General features: G+C 41.2%; 1 protein-coding gene across 1 annotated transcript in view; it reads left to right on the forward strand.

The window, feature by feature from the left end:
- Positions 1 to 16,216, forward strand: part of MYO16 (myosin XVI) — a 467,181-nt gene that overhangs the window by 254,397 nt on the left and 196,568 nt on the right. The window lies entirely within an intron of this gene.

A 16,216-nucleotide genomic window follows, 5' to 3' on the forward strand; every position in this document is an offset into this window, starting at 1 on the left:
CACCCAAGTTACACTATAATTAAAACATTTCATTTGAACAAGTGACTTTACCTAAAGGGTTTTATTGACTCTTTCTTAGAGATTTAAACCCTCTCCCCGGACTGGCACCCATTGATAAATTAATCAAATCATATCTCATGCATGGAGATACAAATGCATTCTCTCTGGACTGAAGGTATATTATGGCCTTATGAGCATGAGAAATGTAAAAAAAAAAAAAAGATAAATCTGGCAAGAATACTGTTAAGGAATATACAAAGCACTTACATTTGTTGAGGAGTTCCTGTCTGTCTTAGGACCAGTTAGATGATGTGTTTCAGATTAGTGATGCTTCCTATTTTCTTCACTTTGTGGATTATTTGACGAAAGGTCTCTCTGGTTATCATTTTGACTCATAGCCTTACTTGCCCATAAGCGGTAGCTTTTCAGAACTATTTATGTTCTAAAAATTATAGTCATCCATGGCATACTTGGTTAATATTCTTGTCACTAACAATGACTTTGAGCAGCATTGAAAGCAGAATTCACACGTGTGCTCGTCTTTGAATGAAACCCCTTGAGAATGTCTTTGTTGCCCATATAGAGTTCTCCACCAGTTTCCTAAAAATTGCTGCCTTTAGCGATTTCTTGGAAAACACTAGAACCAACATGTATTAATGGATGCTTCTTAAAGAAACATGGACCTCTCAGAAGAGTCACGGACAAAGGGGTACCGAAGTCCTCGTTAAAATGTACACTTAGAAATCCCACTGCACACTGATCCGCACGTGCACAGCACAGTGTGGGAGTGCAGGGTGGGGGTTGTTATCTGTATTTTAGCGGCTCTACCTTAGAGTTTGGTATGGTGAGGATTCTTGGTTTTTAATTATTTATTATCAGTTAATTTGTAATTTTCCTTTAAATATGGAGATTATTCACAGCATGATACTAATATGCTAAGTCTTGCAAATTAATCTTGTATAAAATTATTGGCAACGCTGCTGAAATTGACATTGAAAAAATTAATATTATCCGGCCGCACAAAGAAACTTCTAGAAAATTTCCATTTGACATTTAAATCTAACAGAGCCTTAAATGTATATAATTGGAAAAACTTATACATAGTCTTGATGTTTGACTACATACACACACACAGAAAAATATATACACACGAACCTTGGAAAGCATAATATTTCCCTTTCAGTGGGAATATTGCTGCTGTGTCAATATGTAAATTTGTGGTGTTAGTGCTATCTTTTAAAATTCTTTACTAAGCAAATGAAGACAGGGATTAGTGGGAAATTAGAAGTGATTTAATGTATTACAAGTTTAACTTAGAAGACATACTATTCTCAGATGAGTCAAATTTCACATTTTTTTCCCTCTCATTTCTCCCCTGGGTCACCCAAACCTAAATTTAAAACTCAAAACACTGCAAAGAAAGGTTATGTTTGCAGTGTTTCTAACTCATTGAAATTCATGCAAAGCTTAAGGATTTGTAGATTTACAGACCCATTTCCTAAGTCTCAGAGAGGTCTCAACACTGGGATAAACTTAGGTTTCAATTATTTATGAATCCCCCACTTTTTGGATATGTGTAATCATGTCAGAAACATTATATAAGAAATGTGTATCCCATGGTTAAAGTTGGTGAGTGCCCTTCATGCTGAAGGGGAGTACCTTTCACACCACATTTTTTTTTTTTTTTTGGTGAATTCTGCAAGAAAGAATCCCTGTAAATAAGATGTACTGTAACAAGTTATTAAGAGAAGTCGAGCAGAACTGAAGCAGATGACATTTTTGTTCTTGGAATGCTGGACCCATTTCCTGGATTACAGCAGAACAGCAAAAAAATTACTTTCTCTACCCAGATTCAAAATAGCGCCGCTTCTAAGTTGAAATCCTGGGGTATGATGTGGGAGATGCTGATGATTAGTTAATTAGGATGAACAGCCTTTGCAGTACCTGCTTGGCTAGTATCTCGCCAATAAGATTACATCGAAGACCCCTCCCCACCTGCGGGGCGCTATGGTATTCATGTCTTCGTAGGCTACCCGCACCAGGGACCCACCCGGCTGGGGCAGCTTTCGTCCAGGGGTCACACTCTGTGGTCAGGGCACTCCAGAAACTGAAACACGCTGAAGCTTTATTTATTGGGATTAGTTGAAAATGATTTGGTTCAAGTAGGCAAAAAGGAATAATGATAAAAATAGCAACAGACAATATACATAATGTATTATATATGTTATTATATGACGTATATATTATACATGATGTATAGTATGACATATGGTGTAATAATATAATACCTCTGTCAGTTTAAAACTTTTGTGTTCACAAGGTGCATATGTATCAATCAGCTTCAGCAGAAATCCTGTCGGGGTGCTTGGGTGGCTCAGTCAGTTAAGCGCTTGACCTTGGCTCAGATCATGATCTCACGGTTCACGAGTTTGAGCCCCACATTGGGCTCTCTGCTGTCAGCACAGAACCTGCTTTGGATCCTCTGTCAACGCCCTCCCCCAACCCCTCCCCTGCTCGCGCAGTCTCTCTCTCAAAAATAAATACACACTTAAAAAAAGGAAAACGAAGAAATCCTGTGAAATAGGCAAGAACAACATGTTATTGTGGAAGCAATGTCAGCTCTGGAAAGTTGTGATGCGTGGACGGCCAGCTTCTTTATCCCCCCTTCCGATGCACCTGCCTTTGAGAATGCCTACACAGATCAGAGTGTCGGTGTTTAATCCACTTTCCAAGACATTTCTTTTTCTAAACTATAACTTTGACCTCTAGAGTGAAGGGAGTCCTATAGCCTGTCAATCTGTCAGAATGTCAGCTCTTCACTAAGTGCTTTCATGGTCTTTGGAGGGCATTAGGACATAATAGCACTCACCTTCATGTCTGATCCTCAACCAAGATGTAAGACAGTCGAGTAGGGCATTAAGAGCCAAGACACGGAGTCTGTGAAGGAGACAACGGAGCCAAGAGATGCCTGCCGACGGTGAGCAAGCTGCTTCTGACCTCTGCCCTCCCGAGGCCCGGCTTGCCCGGTGGTCCCGGTTGGCCTTTCGGAGGTAGTGCTGGGAGCAGACCAGCAGGGACCCCGGGAGGAGAGCCCCCAGCCTCCTGCCAGGGCCTCCTCCTTCACATCGCGGTGGGGGATGGTGCTCCCGCAGAGCCCAGGAGACTTACACCCGGTGGAACGTCCCCCCGTGAGAGGAAACCCCAGGACCAGGAGGAAGCATCTCTACTTAACAAGATGTGAGTGCTCATTTAGGAGCTGATCGGCTTGAAAGACCGAAGGCCGATCTGATGCCAGAAGGCACGTAGGCTTTGGGATTCCTGTGCTGAGTGAGCTGGGTCGCTTTTCCTTGGATTTCCCAAAGGATACAGCTGAACCCATCTGTCTTACGGTGTGACGGGCCTGCGCTCCTGCAGGCCTCAAGGTGTGGTCACTAGATATGCAGGAGGCCCTTACAGTTTACTCATAACTTGCTGCTTGTTCACATTGAGTTGACAATCTTCAACAATGAAAGTGTGATTTTAAAGTAATATAGAATAGTTTCTATAGAAACACTGATAAAGTAGTTACCTTGTATGTGACTTTTCTAGTATTACTTGGCCTCGACTCTACTGCATGTTGTCAGTTGACATCTAGTGACTGATGGAGCCATAGACAAATTCCATGTTGAAACCACGTGGGCATCCATATGTGAATTCCGATAACTTCGTATGTAGACAATTGGCCACCACCAAGAATACTGGAAACACTGGCCTTCTAGTCCGTTCTCCACTGGCCAGTTTTTTCTCAGCAAATCCGAAGCTATATTGTCCAGGTCCTTCCTGGGGAAATAGCCCTTCTCCCCAAAGAGAAGTCTTCCCTCGGACACTTTGTTCACTGCAGTCAGACCAACGTTGAGGTCTGCTTACTCTTCTCAGGAGTCTTTAAGATGATTTCCAGGGTCTCTTTTCCCCATGGAGGTAGCTTACCTGACTGGGAAACAGCAGTATCCGGCAGCTTGAAGATTCCCCGCTTCCCAAGTGGACTCAATCCCCTGTCTGCCTTGTGATAGCAGATGTGATGTGCAAACACTTGGGGACTGTCGTCTCCTATATTCCTGTCCACGAGTCTTCCTGTAGCTCTAAGTAGGTTTCTTTCCGGGCCCCACCCGCTGTGTTCCAGAACATCATCTTATGAACAAAGTTTGTGACATAGAGAGGATTCTGGATACATTTCCTTAATACCTCCCTACTTCCATGATTTATTTTCCCTCATCATTGTAGAAATCCTTCTCCATTTCGCGATATTGGTTGGCTATTTTTAGTGTAACAGTCACAAGAGAAAGTCTTGCTCTTAAGTATTTGTTGTTCTTTTACTTAATAAAATTACAAACCTTTTGAAAAAGATAGTAGGGATACATTAAATTTATCTCTGATCGGAAAAGGCAGCATGATGGACCACACTGTGTTGGCCACAAGAAAATGTTTCTTCTATTGTGTCAACATAAGTAGACTTGTCCACAGCTCTTCAAATCTGTGGTATTACTACATGTCTTGGTGTAACCACTCTAGTAAATAAGTGTTATTTGTGGCATAATGAAAACGTGTTCTTATGCCTCACCTTCCCTTAAAGAGTGTGGTCTGAAGACGATGTTTATGACCCTGGGGAGCACAGAGGTAGGTCCCAAGGCTGCTCTGCTCCCAAATCACTGTTCTGTGAACTCTTTGTGTCCCCAAATATCCAGTGTTGAGACAGGAATTAAAAGTGTCCCAAGGTGGGAGTCCTCTCTGTGTGGTAGCTGACGGCCTTCTAGGAAGGGAAGGGCTCCCATGGGAGATGTACTTTCCTGTAGCTGGACAATGGTTACGGTTGACCTTTTCCTGGCTCCTCACAGGTTTCCCCCTGTAATCCTCAGGGTGTGAGAAGGGCATTTCTTCCCTCCTTCATTGCCCACATGCCACCCGTGCTGGGGCAGCCCCCTCAGGGCAGGCTCACAGCACAGACGATCTAGCCCCCACACTTCCCCAGGTGTGCATCTTGGGTTTCTCTGGGTCGAAGGTAGAGGAGGGCTTGGGAATGGGACAGCGCCTTGAGAAGTCACAAGCATTTTCATTATTCACTTTTTATAACTTGTAAACAAAATACATGCTCTGAACTGCAATGAACTTTTTCTAAAGGATATCATGCGTGTGATTCTAAAATGAGATAAATGTTGGAGAGCCTAACGAAAGTATCATGAATAGCATAATTTAAAAAAAATGATAAAATAATTTTTGCCACTCCTAAACTTGGACCCGTCTCACAGTGCAACACTTCCATCCCGGCGGTTGAATTGGCAATGTTACATTTAAAATGATCACTTTTTGGGGCGCCTGGGTGGCTCAGTCAGTTGAGCTCAGGTCACGATGTCACAGTCTGTGAGTTCAAGCCCCGTGTTGGGTTTTGTGCTGACAGCTCAGAGCCTGTGTCTTCGGATTCTGTGTCTCCTTCTCTCCCTGCCCCTCCCCTGCTCACTCTCTCTCTCTCTCTCTCTTTCTCTGTCAAAAATAAATAAACATTAAAAATTTTTTTTTTTTTGTAAATGATCACTTTTCCCTAAAGTGACACCTTCCCCAGAATTCTGGTGCAAACTTGGCCCCTGCAGAGACCCCCCACGGGCCAGGAGGTTCTTGAACCTCAGAGGGGTTGTGGGAACCTTGAGAGAGTCCCCCAAATGTTCCCCAAATTTCACTCACGTTCTTCATGTGTTCTGAGTACAATGGTTTACATTCCTGAGGACACCTGAGAAGTCGAACCTGTGCAGCATTTTCTGTTTCACCATTAAACACACCCTAAGAATAAATAGACTGAAAGTTATAGAAGGTTAGCATATGGAGGTTAAGAGACCAACGAGGTAGAGTGAGATCGACCATGTGCTTGATTTATTTACGAACTTACTTATTTGTTCATCCCTTCATTCCTTTGTGCACTCATTCATTTCTGTCTGCCTGTTCTGAAATCCACATTTTTTGGGCAGCACGATTTGGCATGCAAATATATGCGGTAAATAAACTTGAGTTTCAAGCATACATATGGAGATTTGGGGGTTTGTACTGAGCCTTCGGTTTCTTAAATATGCTTACACTGTATTACGTTCTTACAATATTTTAGTTGAGCTAAACATAAACATTTAAAAACTTTATGATTAATTACATTCGGCTTCAGTGACTTATAGAAACTTTGGACGAGTTCCCCAAAAGTGTCTTCAGACACCAAAACTGACAGTTCATCTTCCTCATTTTCATCCTGAGTCCTCATGTATCCACACCCGTTCCCCCTGGTTCCTCCAAGAACCTCGGTTGGTGCCCGGGGTTATCTGAGGATAATGAGAGGACGCACACAAAGTTGTCCGCGTGGCACCTAATGTGGCGGGAGTGGCTGTGACTGTAAAATCGTGGAGGGTATGGCTGGAAAGAATGTTCCAGGTTTATGGCAGTCTGTCTGTGGAGAGGGAAGGTTCTGAAGAAATGCAGATGGGCGGCATGTTGAAAACCTGAGATGCGGTCCAGTCTCTTCCACCGAATTTGGACTTGGTGACCTTGTTTGTTTTGGGGAGTGGCAAGTAGGGGAACTGTGTTGCTCCCTAGAAATAGGGATGTCGCTGTTCACGTACACTCCCGGATGGGAGGGACGTTTTCTGTTTGCTCCGTTGTCTTTGCAGTAAACAATGACAATGGATGTGCCCTGATCAGTTTCCATATTCTGTCCTTTCTGTTTGGACACGCCCATGACTCGCTTGCCCGACTAGTCCAGAGCGCAGTGTGTGGTCCTTGATTATTGCACAGATGAGGTCTACTTGGGCTAGAAACCATGATATTTCCCACTCAGTTAGGGGGTCCTTGAGGAAAAACTCACGTGGCGGGATGCCAGCTCCTAGCTGTGGACAGGTGAGTAGGCAGTGCCTGGACTATGTTCTGGCTGTGACTTGAGCAGAGAGCTGGTGCTCTCAGGGGTGGGGGGCCCTCTGAGCACCTGGAGACAGGTGGAAGAATGAGGTCAAATTGGAATGAAGGCTCCAGGTTTTCAATATGAAAGTGATGCTGTCTTTCACGGGAGGTAGGGGGTCACCACCCCAGCAAATGTCTAGAGTCTCTGTCCTTCGATCAGCAGACTAAGATTGATTATGGAAAGAGAAAAGAGGGCTGTTGAAAAGATATCACTTGTGAAATTTCTCACTCTTCAATGCTGCCTCTCCTACCCAGGAAAACTGTAGTGTGTGGTTAAAATAACAGACAGAAGGGCCACCTGGGTGGCTCAGTCGGTTGAGCATCTGACTTTGGCTCAGGTCATGATCTCATGGTTCGTGAATTCAAGCCCCACATTGGGCTCTGTGCTGACAGCTTAGAGCCTGGAACCTGCTTTGGATTCTCTCTCTCTCTCTCTCTCTCTCTGCCCCGCCCCCACTCACAGTCTGTCTGTCTCTCTCAAAAATGAATAAACGTTAAAAATTGTTTAAAATAAATAACAGACAGAAGTGTTAAACAGATACACCAGTGAGAAAGAGAGCCAGACTGTTTTAGAGAGGAGTTGAAGTTTTCTTCAGTTCTTTTCTTGTTTTTTTTTTTTCTTTTTCTTTTAATTCACATATCAATTCAGTGATTTGGTTCCTGAAATCATCAGCAGGATGTTTTCTGTATTTGGCCCTGCTTCTGAATGCATATATTCTGATAATAAAGAAAAATCATTTTGCAAGTTAGCATGGAACATTCTAGATATCCAGAAAGATTCCTATCGGCATAGTCACCAAATGGCAACCAGCAGTCTGGCTGGGGTCTTGGCAGGGGACGGCGGTGTCAGCCCGCGTGCCACAGCCGATGACTCACTCGCTGAAACGAGAAAACAGAAACACGTCCCGGGGGACATAAATTTCAGGTGCTGTCACCGAGGCAGGTGAACCCACTCCTGCCCAGCATCTGACACCCCTGGAAGGGTTGTGAGTGTCCAAATGAACGTGGAGATTTCGTGGTAGGATTGGAAGAAGCAAGTTAATGTTCAGACCTCAGAAAAATTGCCCTCCTTCCTTAGATGAGACTTGCTCTTTTCTCTTCATTGGAGAGAACAAATATTTCCTGGAGGGAAAATGGAAGCATAGCTTTGGAGAGCTCTGCAGGCTGGGTTACAAAAGGAACCTGTGTCAGCATTTTGGGTAATGTGTATTTGGTCTGAAGACTGTCTCGCTGAACAGGGGAGGGGGCCTATCTCGACCTTGGTGCTCCGAAATGAAAATACAGAGGATTAACCAGGTCAGCCGGATATGTGGCTTACGTTGATCTGGGAAGTCTCCTCAGTTTTATTCTGCTGTGAATTCAGTTCATATCTAATCATTTTGAATATTTACTTGCACATAGGCACACATTTGTGGGAGTTCCAAGGATTTTAAGTAGAAAGTAATATTTTTCCCATTTATATTGGATTATGTAGGCAAGTTTGTTGTGATCACCCATTTATCTCTCTTTGAGGCAATCATGTAGGGCTAATGTACTTACGAAATGTTATAGTGTCTTTTGTTAGGTCAGAGTTTAGTTTGAGAATCCGATGAAGGGCATAAACACAGACTTGCACATAGAGTCCCTCACGTAATTTCTGGGGATGAATAGACCAAACCCACCCGAACAAAATCCATGTACCTGGGCTGTAACACTCTTTAAATTTGTTTATTAATAAATTTAATACTTCTGAACTTATGCTGTCAGTGTGGTTGATGGTGTCCTGATAGTTCTTGAGGATTTCTAAGTCAAAGTATTTTTGGTAATGATTTTGTGGCTGAGATGTTTTTTACTTAAAAAATTATCATCAACAGTTTCAGAAAACCTCTGTGACTTTTTTTAAAATTTTTTTTCAACGTTTATTTATTTTTGGGACAGAGAGAGAAAGAGCATGAACGGGGGAGGGGCAGGGAGAGAGGGAGACACAGAATCGGAAACAGGCTCCAGGCTCTGAGCCATCAGCCCAGAGCCTGACTCGGGGCTCGAACTCACGGACCGCGAGATCGTGACCTGGCTGAAGTCGGACGCTTAACCGACTGCGCCACCCAGGCGCCCCATCCTCTGTGATTTTTAACAACATACCCTGACATACCTTCTAGTAGATGAATAACGATTTTTCAAACACTAATAGGGCAGTAAGCATGTTGACCTAGTCTGTGAGATTATATTTGGTAGGTTAGATTTTTAGCTATAACCGAGTATGGGGCAAGGATCTCGTCTGTCAGGGCCAGGAAGTCAGAAAGGTGGTTTATAATGCGCTGGGGGGCCTGATGGTGCTAAGGAGACAGCATCTTTGTGCTGTACTTCCAGCAGCCATTAAAAATATCTTTTGGATTACGGTTCATACCTGGACTGTTTGCACAGATCATCTCTACTTTACCTACCGCCTTATGACTGTGTCAAATCCCGTCTCCAGGCTGTTTGTTTGCCTTCTTGAGGGGGATTTGTCATTACTTATATACCTGCTTCTTGGGTTCCACAGGATGCATAGACCTTAATCCAAATCGGGTGTGTGTGTGTGTGTGTGTGCGTGCGTGCGTGTGTGTGTGTGTGTGTGTGTGTGATTATATTGTTCTTAAATTATTTAACCAGAAGGCTCTTCTTTTTTCTTTGAAATGTCAGGTGCAACCTCTGACTTTTTAAAAAGACTTTTAAAAGGCTATGCAATGTGGCCATAACATTTATACACGTTCTTAAGAAAGTACCTTTTGTTTTATCTTTTGCCAAGAAACGAGGCCAGTTTGGGCAGGTTAAGTCTTTGAGCTACAAGTTTGCTGTTTCGTCTTCTCCAAGGTGGCAGCCATTGGGAGTGTCCCTGGGGATGAGAATGGTCCATCACTGTGACTTGAATATCTCAAAAGGGTGCAACAGCATCATTACCCTGCCAAATGCTACCCACAGATGCGTCGCCTCTGTGTTAGCTGATGGCTTGCCATCATTCCCTCCAGCTGGAGGCTTTAAGTGGGCTGTGTTTTACTCCTTCCTGAGCCAGATGAGGAGGAAAGATTTTCTTGAAAAGGAGGAACGGGAGTTTTCAGAATATCTGTGCTCCATCATCCTCCCAAGTAGGGAGAGAACTTATACGATTATCTCCTGACTCCAGATTTAAGTGTCTTCTCCTTGGGAACTACCCATGTCGCTGATTGGACAATCTGTAGTGATTGTCAACAGTGTGGGGTAGGGCAGGGCTTGGTGACCATCACAAAGCAAAGGGATATTAAAAATAACTTAAATCTTTTTACCGGTGGGGCGCCTGGGTGGCTCAGTCGGCTGAGCATCTGACAGTTGGTTTCGGCTCAGGTCACGATGTCATGGTTCATGAGTTGGAGCCCCGTGTGGGGCTCTGGGCTGACAGCTTGGAGCCTACTTGGGATTCTCTCTTTCTCTCTCTGCCCCTCCCCTGCTTGTGTGCTTGCTCTCTCAAAATAAGTAAATAAACTTAAAAGTATCTTTTTGCCAAATCACACACGTCTTCCCCATAACACTTAAGGAATAGAGAATTTGAAATACCCCCCCCATCTTTTGGGGATGAAATAAGTGAAGTAGCAGTCTAAATGGTAAGCTAAGTGATAGGCAAGTGGAGTAAGAAAAAAATGTTTAGATATTAAATGCTTTTTCACCGTTATTCTGGTAAATTGGTAATTAATTTCCCCAAGAAAACATCTGACCGTATGATGTATTGAACCTCACTTGAAAATCCTAAGTAAAATCTCATTCCCTCATCCTTCTCTCTCTCTCTGTCTCATTTGATATGCATTTTATAAATTCTGGTTAAAAGTTCAAAAACGGTCAGAGACATTACCTGTCCTCAATTAGAGACACAAAACTGGGAACGAAGTGAAACTTGCTTCTGAAGTAAGGATCGAAGGTGTAAATGAATCTAATTAAAAACCAAATATTTACTTATTAGTTTTAATTTTCTCCCTTAACAGTTTATTAAAATGATTATCAAGATTTAAACTCTTTGATGGATAGTACAAATCAAAAAGACATCTGCAAGAGAGATAATCTAAAAATCCAGACCATCGGTTCGTAAGTCATTAAGAGTTGGCAAAATGTTATTTTGTACATGACTTTATCAATTATAATGGACTTAATTCTTTAATAAATGAATTTATATTATTCATTCCCAAATGCCTCATAGAAATACTCAAACACCTGCTGTGCATTTGTGGGAAAAAGAAAATAGACTTACCCAGTTTCTTCTTTATCTGTTTAACATATGATATCTGTCTTCATGAAGGGTCTTTTTGTGGAGGTGGGGGGAGATGTACGCATCAGGAAGGGTATGGAGGGTGTGGCCAGGTCAGTCACTCACCTCCTATCTAGAAGGAACACTGCCAACACTCACCACTTCCGCTTCAGACTTTTCACATAGAAGAAGGGAGATTACAAGTAAAAGCTCAAGTTCCTTTTGTTTGCCGACAAAGATCCTTTCTTCTTCCTCTTCTGCCCCAGATACAGCAATATCATCAATCCTGGGTAAATTTCCCACAGTTTTTGTTTTGTTTTGTTTTTTTTTAATTTGTTTAGATGTTGTTGTTGCAAATCTGTATAACATTGTGAGACATTAAGAATTGAAGACATGCTGGGGCGCCTGGGTGGTTCAGTTGGTTAAGCGTCCGACTTCGGCTCAGGTCATGATCTTGCGGTTTGTGAGTTCGAGCCCCGTGTCGGGCTCCATGCTGACAGCTTGGAGCCTGGAGCCTGCTTTGGATTCTGTGTCTCCCTCTCTATCTGCCTTTGCCCCGCTCATGTTCTGCCTCTCTCTGTCTCTCAAAAATGAATAAATGTTAAAAAAAAGAAGAAGAAGAAGAAGAAATGCTATCTTGTGCCGGGACGCGGTGGTCTGACTTCAGGCCCCTAATAGACAGCCTTTTCCTTCCTCAAAGTCCCCTTCCATTTGTTCCTGAAACCCTTAGATTTTCAAAACATCAGGAATTTACTTCTGTTTATATGAAGGATTGATAACATTTTATATTTTTAGTAAATTTTCCACGATCCCTCCCCCACTTATCCCCAATTATTAGAAATGCTTTTTTCCCCTCCTGATTTTTAATCTGTTTCACTAAAACTGTATCAAGAACATATTGTTTTAATAAGTAAGTCCTCATATAATAACTTTTTATTTTCCTCTCCGTTTTGGTTATCCCTGGATCTTTACGTTTGCATATGAATTTTACAATCACTTTGACTCAGTCCATAAAAAAAAATTCTTTGGGGATTTCAACTAGAAATACATTTATAGATTAATATGGGGAGAATTGGTTTGTTTAGATTCTTTTCTGCCATACATATGATCTTTATTTCTATTTGTTCATGTATTTTTTCTTAAATATCTTTGTATTTTTGTCAATTTCTTGCACATCTTGATTTTTTTCTATGCACTTGTACTTTTTGTTGCCATTTTTCTATTACATTTTAATTTGTTTATTGGGAACTCTCAGTCTTGCATTTCATATGTTGATCTTCTATCTAGAAACCCTGCTGACTTTTCTTATTAGTTCTAATAATTTTCCTGTGGAATAGCTTAGTATTTTCTAATGTAAATGATCATAATTACTTTTTTTTTCTCTTCTTTGTGTCTTATGTCTTTTATTTCTTCTTCCTTTATTGCATTGGCTAGCACGGCCAGTATAATGTTGATAATTTGTGGTGATAGTGGATATTCTTCTCTTGTTTCCAAATTAATGTAATACCTCTAAATATCTGCCGTTAAGTAATCTGCTTACTTAGGATTTCAGAGATAATCTTTCCTAAGCGTTTTCAATGTAAAGCTTAATGTAAAGCTTTTTTCCTGTACACATTGAGAGTACTGCGACTCTCTCCTTTTCTTTGCTCACGTAGCAAGCTATGTTGACGTATATATATATATTTTATGTTGAAAAATTCTTCATTTAGAGTGTGAATTCTGTTTGGTCATAATGTCCTAGATTCAATTTTCCAGTGTCTATTAAAGATGTTTACATTTATTTTCACTAGTGAGAAGAGATTCTATTTTTTTTTTCCTTCTTATCCAATCCTTTGCTCTCAGGTTTATGTGAAAGAGAAAATCGCGTAGCTTTCTCTGTTTCTCGCCTCTCTAAAACGGTGTGTGCTAAAGGAAGATGGTATGTGCCCTGAATGCCTGGTGAAAGTCTTTCTAAAATCTTTTCAGGTGGTGGAGGGTGGATTGCCTTTTGAATACTAATTATTTTATGATTTTATTGAATTTATTTTTTAACATATATTTAGTTTTGGGAGACAGAGAGAGACAGAGCATGAACAGGGGAGGGGTGGAGATACGGGAAAATACAGATTCTGAAGCAGGCTCCAGGCTCTGAGCTGTCAGCACAGAGCCCGACGTGGGGCTCGAACTGTGAGATCACCACCTGAGCCAAAGTTGGACGCTTAACCAACTGAGCCACCCAGGTGCCCCAACTACTCATTATTTTAAAGTTTATAGGTCTAATCAGATTGTTTTGTTTCTTTTTTAAGTCATTCATATTTTGTGGAAAACTGTCCACTTTAGTTTTAAATGCATTCACCAACTAAATCATAGCTTTGCTTTACAGTCCTTCAATCTCTCCTGTAGCTGTAGTTTGACAACATTGACATTCCTGGTTGTTTATTTATGCCTTTGCCCCAGTATCACTGAGGAATCTTGCTTGAAACCTGCCTCTGAAAATTATTTGTCTTAAAAAATATTTTTTGTTTTCATTTCTCACGTTAATGTTATTCCTTTTATTAGGTCCTGCAGTTTCATTATATCCCTGTTTTCACTTCCGTTGAATTTTGCTTTTTTGTTTTTGTTTTTTTTCCCCCTACTTCCTAAGTGGAATGTTTGTCTCCTATTTTTCGATGATTTTGTTGACCCTGAGTCTGTAAAGTATCTCCCAAGGACCTAGTGCCTTCCAGACGCTTACCATGTAGCGCTCCCTTTGTTGTTTAGTTCTAAATATTTTGTCTTTATGCTGTTTCAGAGATAAAATAACAAACAGTTTGTCAGAAAAATAAATTTGACACACCATGTTTTTCTCTCCCTTCACCCAAACTGGGAAGTTTTTTCCCCATTAAATAATGAGATTTCTTTGATTCTTATGAATATAGTATGAGTGACTTCTATTTCTGTGTAGACTTATTTAAATCATGGTGCTATCGCCATGACAACCAGAACTACACAATTTAGCAAACTATCTGAGACAAACCTGCTTTCTAAATAATTCTCCTTCTGCTCCGTTTCCTTACCAAAACACCCATATGTATAATGATTTCCTGAAGAGCTAAGAACCTTTTCTCTGTAATTGTACATTTGTTTTTCATTAGTTTGGGAGATCCATTTTTTTTTTCCAATAGAAGGATCGAGAGGAATGAAAAATATTAAGAGTTTTACCAAAGCAGCATTTATTGTAATGCTCAGACAAAATTTTAAATTGCCACATAATACATACAAAATAATGGTTAAATTTTTACCACCCTTGTTATAAACATTACCAAATACTGTGGACACAATAACGGACACATTTAAATATTAATCATGATTGTATGATAAATTGTTTGAAGAACAGTGCGGATTATTGAACCAATAAATAACCATGTACTTTTCCCTTAAGTACATGTTTTCAGGAGATGGAAAAAGAGATTTGTCATAACTATGAGAATATGACATTTTTCGTATCAGACAGGGGTTGCTTTTCGTTTTCGGTAACAACCATCATATAAGTTGCAAATATTTTTTGGAGACTCAAACAGATTCAACAAAATGTGTACGAAACTCGGTGATTTAGAAGGCTAATGAAAAACCTCCCAGCCTTCTCTTTCTCCAGTTCTTTTTTGAGCCCAGCTTGCAGAGGTTAGAGCTTGTACATTTTATCCAAAGGATAAAATTCATCGCACTGCTGGCCATGCCCACTCTCTTGTTTTACTTCTAACTCGGGAAATGCATTTGGCCTCTTTTCCACCCCTTGATAACCTGTCCTGCTCAATAGAGTTAACCAAATCTGTATTTATTATGCTCCTCTGTGCCTGTCATTTGAGCACAGTGGCTGTTCTGCCAGAATAAATAATGCTGCAGTGCCGTTCAGAAATGAGAGCACAATGTCCCAATCTGGCTCTTGGTGACCCTGTCTCTCCCTGAAGAAAACACCAGGGAGGAAATGTCAGTACCGCAAGCTTAAAGATTGTTTGCCTGTTTCTATTACAATTTTCTAATTGAGGAGGATGTGCTTTTCAACATTTTTGGGTTCTGTCAGCTCCAGATATGTTGCTTCATATACCATCTCATTAAAAATACATTTCCGGGGCGCCTGGGTGGCTCGGTTGGTTGGGTGACCGACTTTGGCTCAGGTCATGATCTCACAGTTTGTGAGTTTGAGCCCCGCATCGGGCTCTGTGCTGACAGCTTGGAGCCTACTTCAGATTCTATGTCTCACCCTCTTTCTACCCCTCCCCTGCTCACGCTCTGTGTCTCTCTGTCTCTCAGTAACAAATAAACGTTAAAAAAAATTAAAAATACATTTCTAAGCCTGGCTACTGTGCAGATGTTAATACGTGATAAAGGTGTACTTACAAGAAAAAGATGCAATTATCGTGGTTATCATTTATTAGACATTACCTATAAATGAGCTGGGCTTTGTGCCAAGGATTACTGAAGTTAATATTGACATTAGCCATGAGGTGAGTATTGTGGACTCCCTGTTTTAAATAAAGAAACTGGAATTCAGGTTTAGTAAGGGGCCTGTTTTAAATAAAGAAACTGGAATTCAGGTTTAGTAAGGGGCCTTAGTCACACAGTCTGGCAATGATGGATTTCACGTACGAACCCCAAGTACGTTGGGATCGAAACCCAAGTTTTCCCCCAAACACCTCCCACATTGAAGACTGCCAGAAGAATGATAAGAAAGCATAGTTTTAAAACTAAAATTTTAAATTAACCTTTTCAAATATAGATGGTGTCTTCATGTCCCATAAAATCGTTATGTAAAGTTTCAGATATTGTTATATGGACATGACCCCGAGAGCAAGGTTGTTCTCTGCTTTTTTTGTAGGTGGACTTCTGACATCTTGAACAGGGCTTTGCAAAACTAAGTGTTCTGTATATATTCACTGAAAAGGTGAATGAACTAAAAAATGAATTAGTTAGAAGCCCTTCTCAAGAGAAGAGGCTTTGGTAGATCGAGTGGTCCCAGTCCTTCATTTCTCTGCGTCCGTGTGGGGAATATAGTAGGACTTTCAA

The sequence above is a fragment of the Lynx rufus genome, unplaced genomic scaffold, assembly GCF_022079265.1.
Source record: "Lynx rufus isolate CCGP_SWC_20201006 ecotype Redwood Valley unplaced genomic scaffold, mLynRuf1.p SCAF_1, whole genome shotgun sequence".
Taxonomy (NCBI): domain Eukaryota; kingdom Metazoa; phylum Chordata; class Mammalia; order Carnivora; family Felidae; genus Lynx; species Lynx rufus.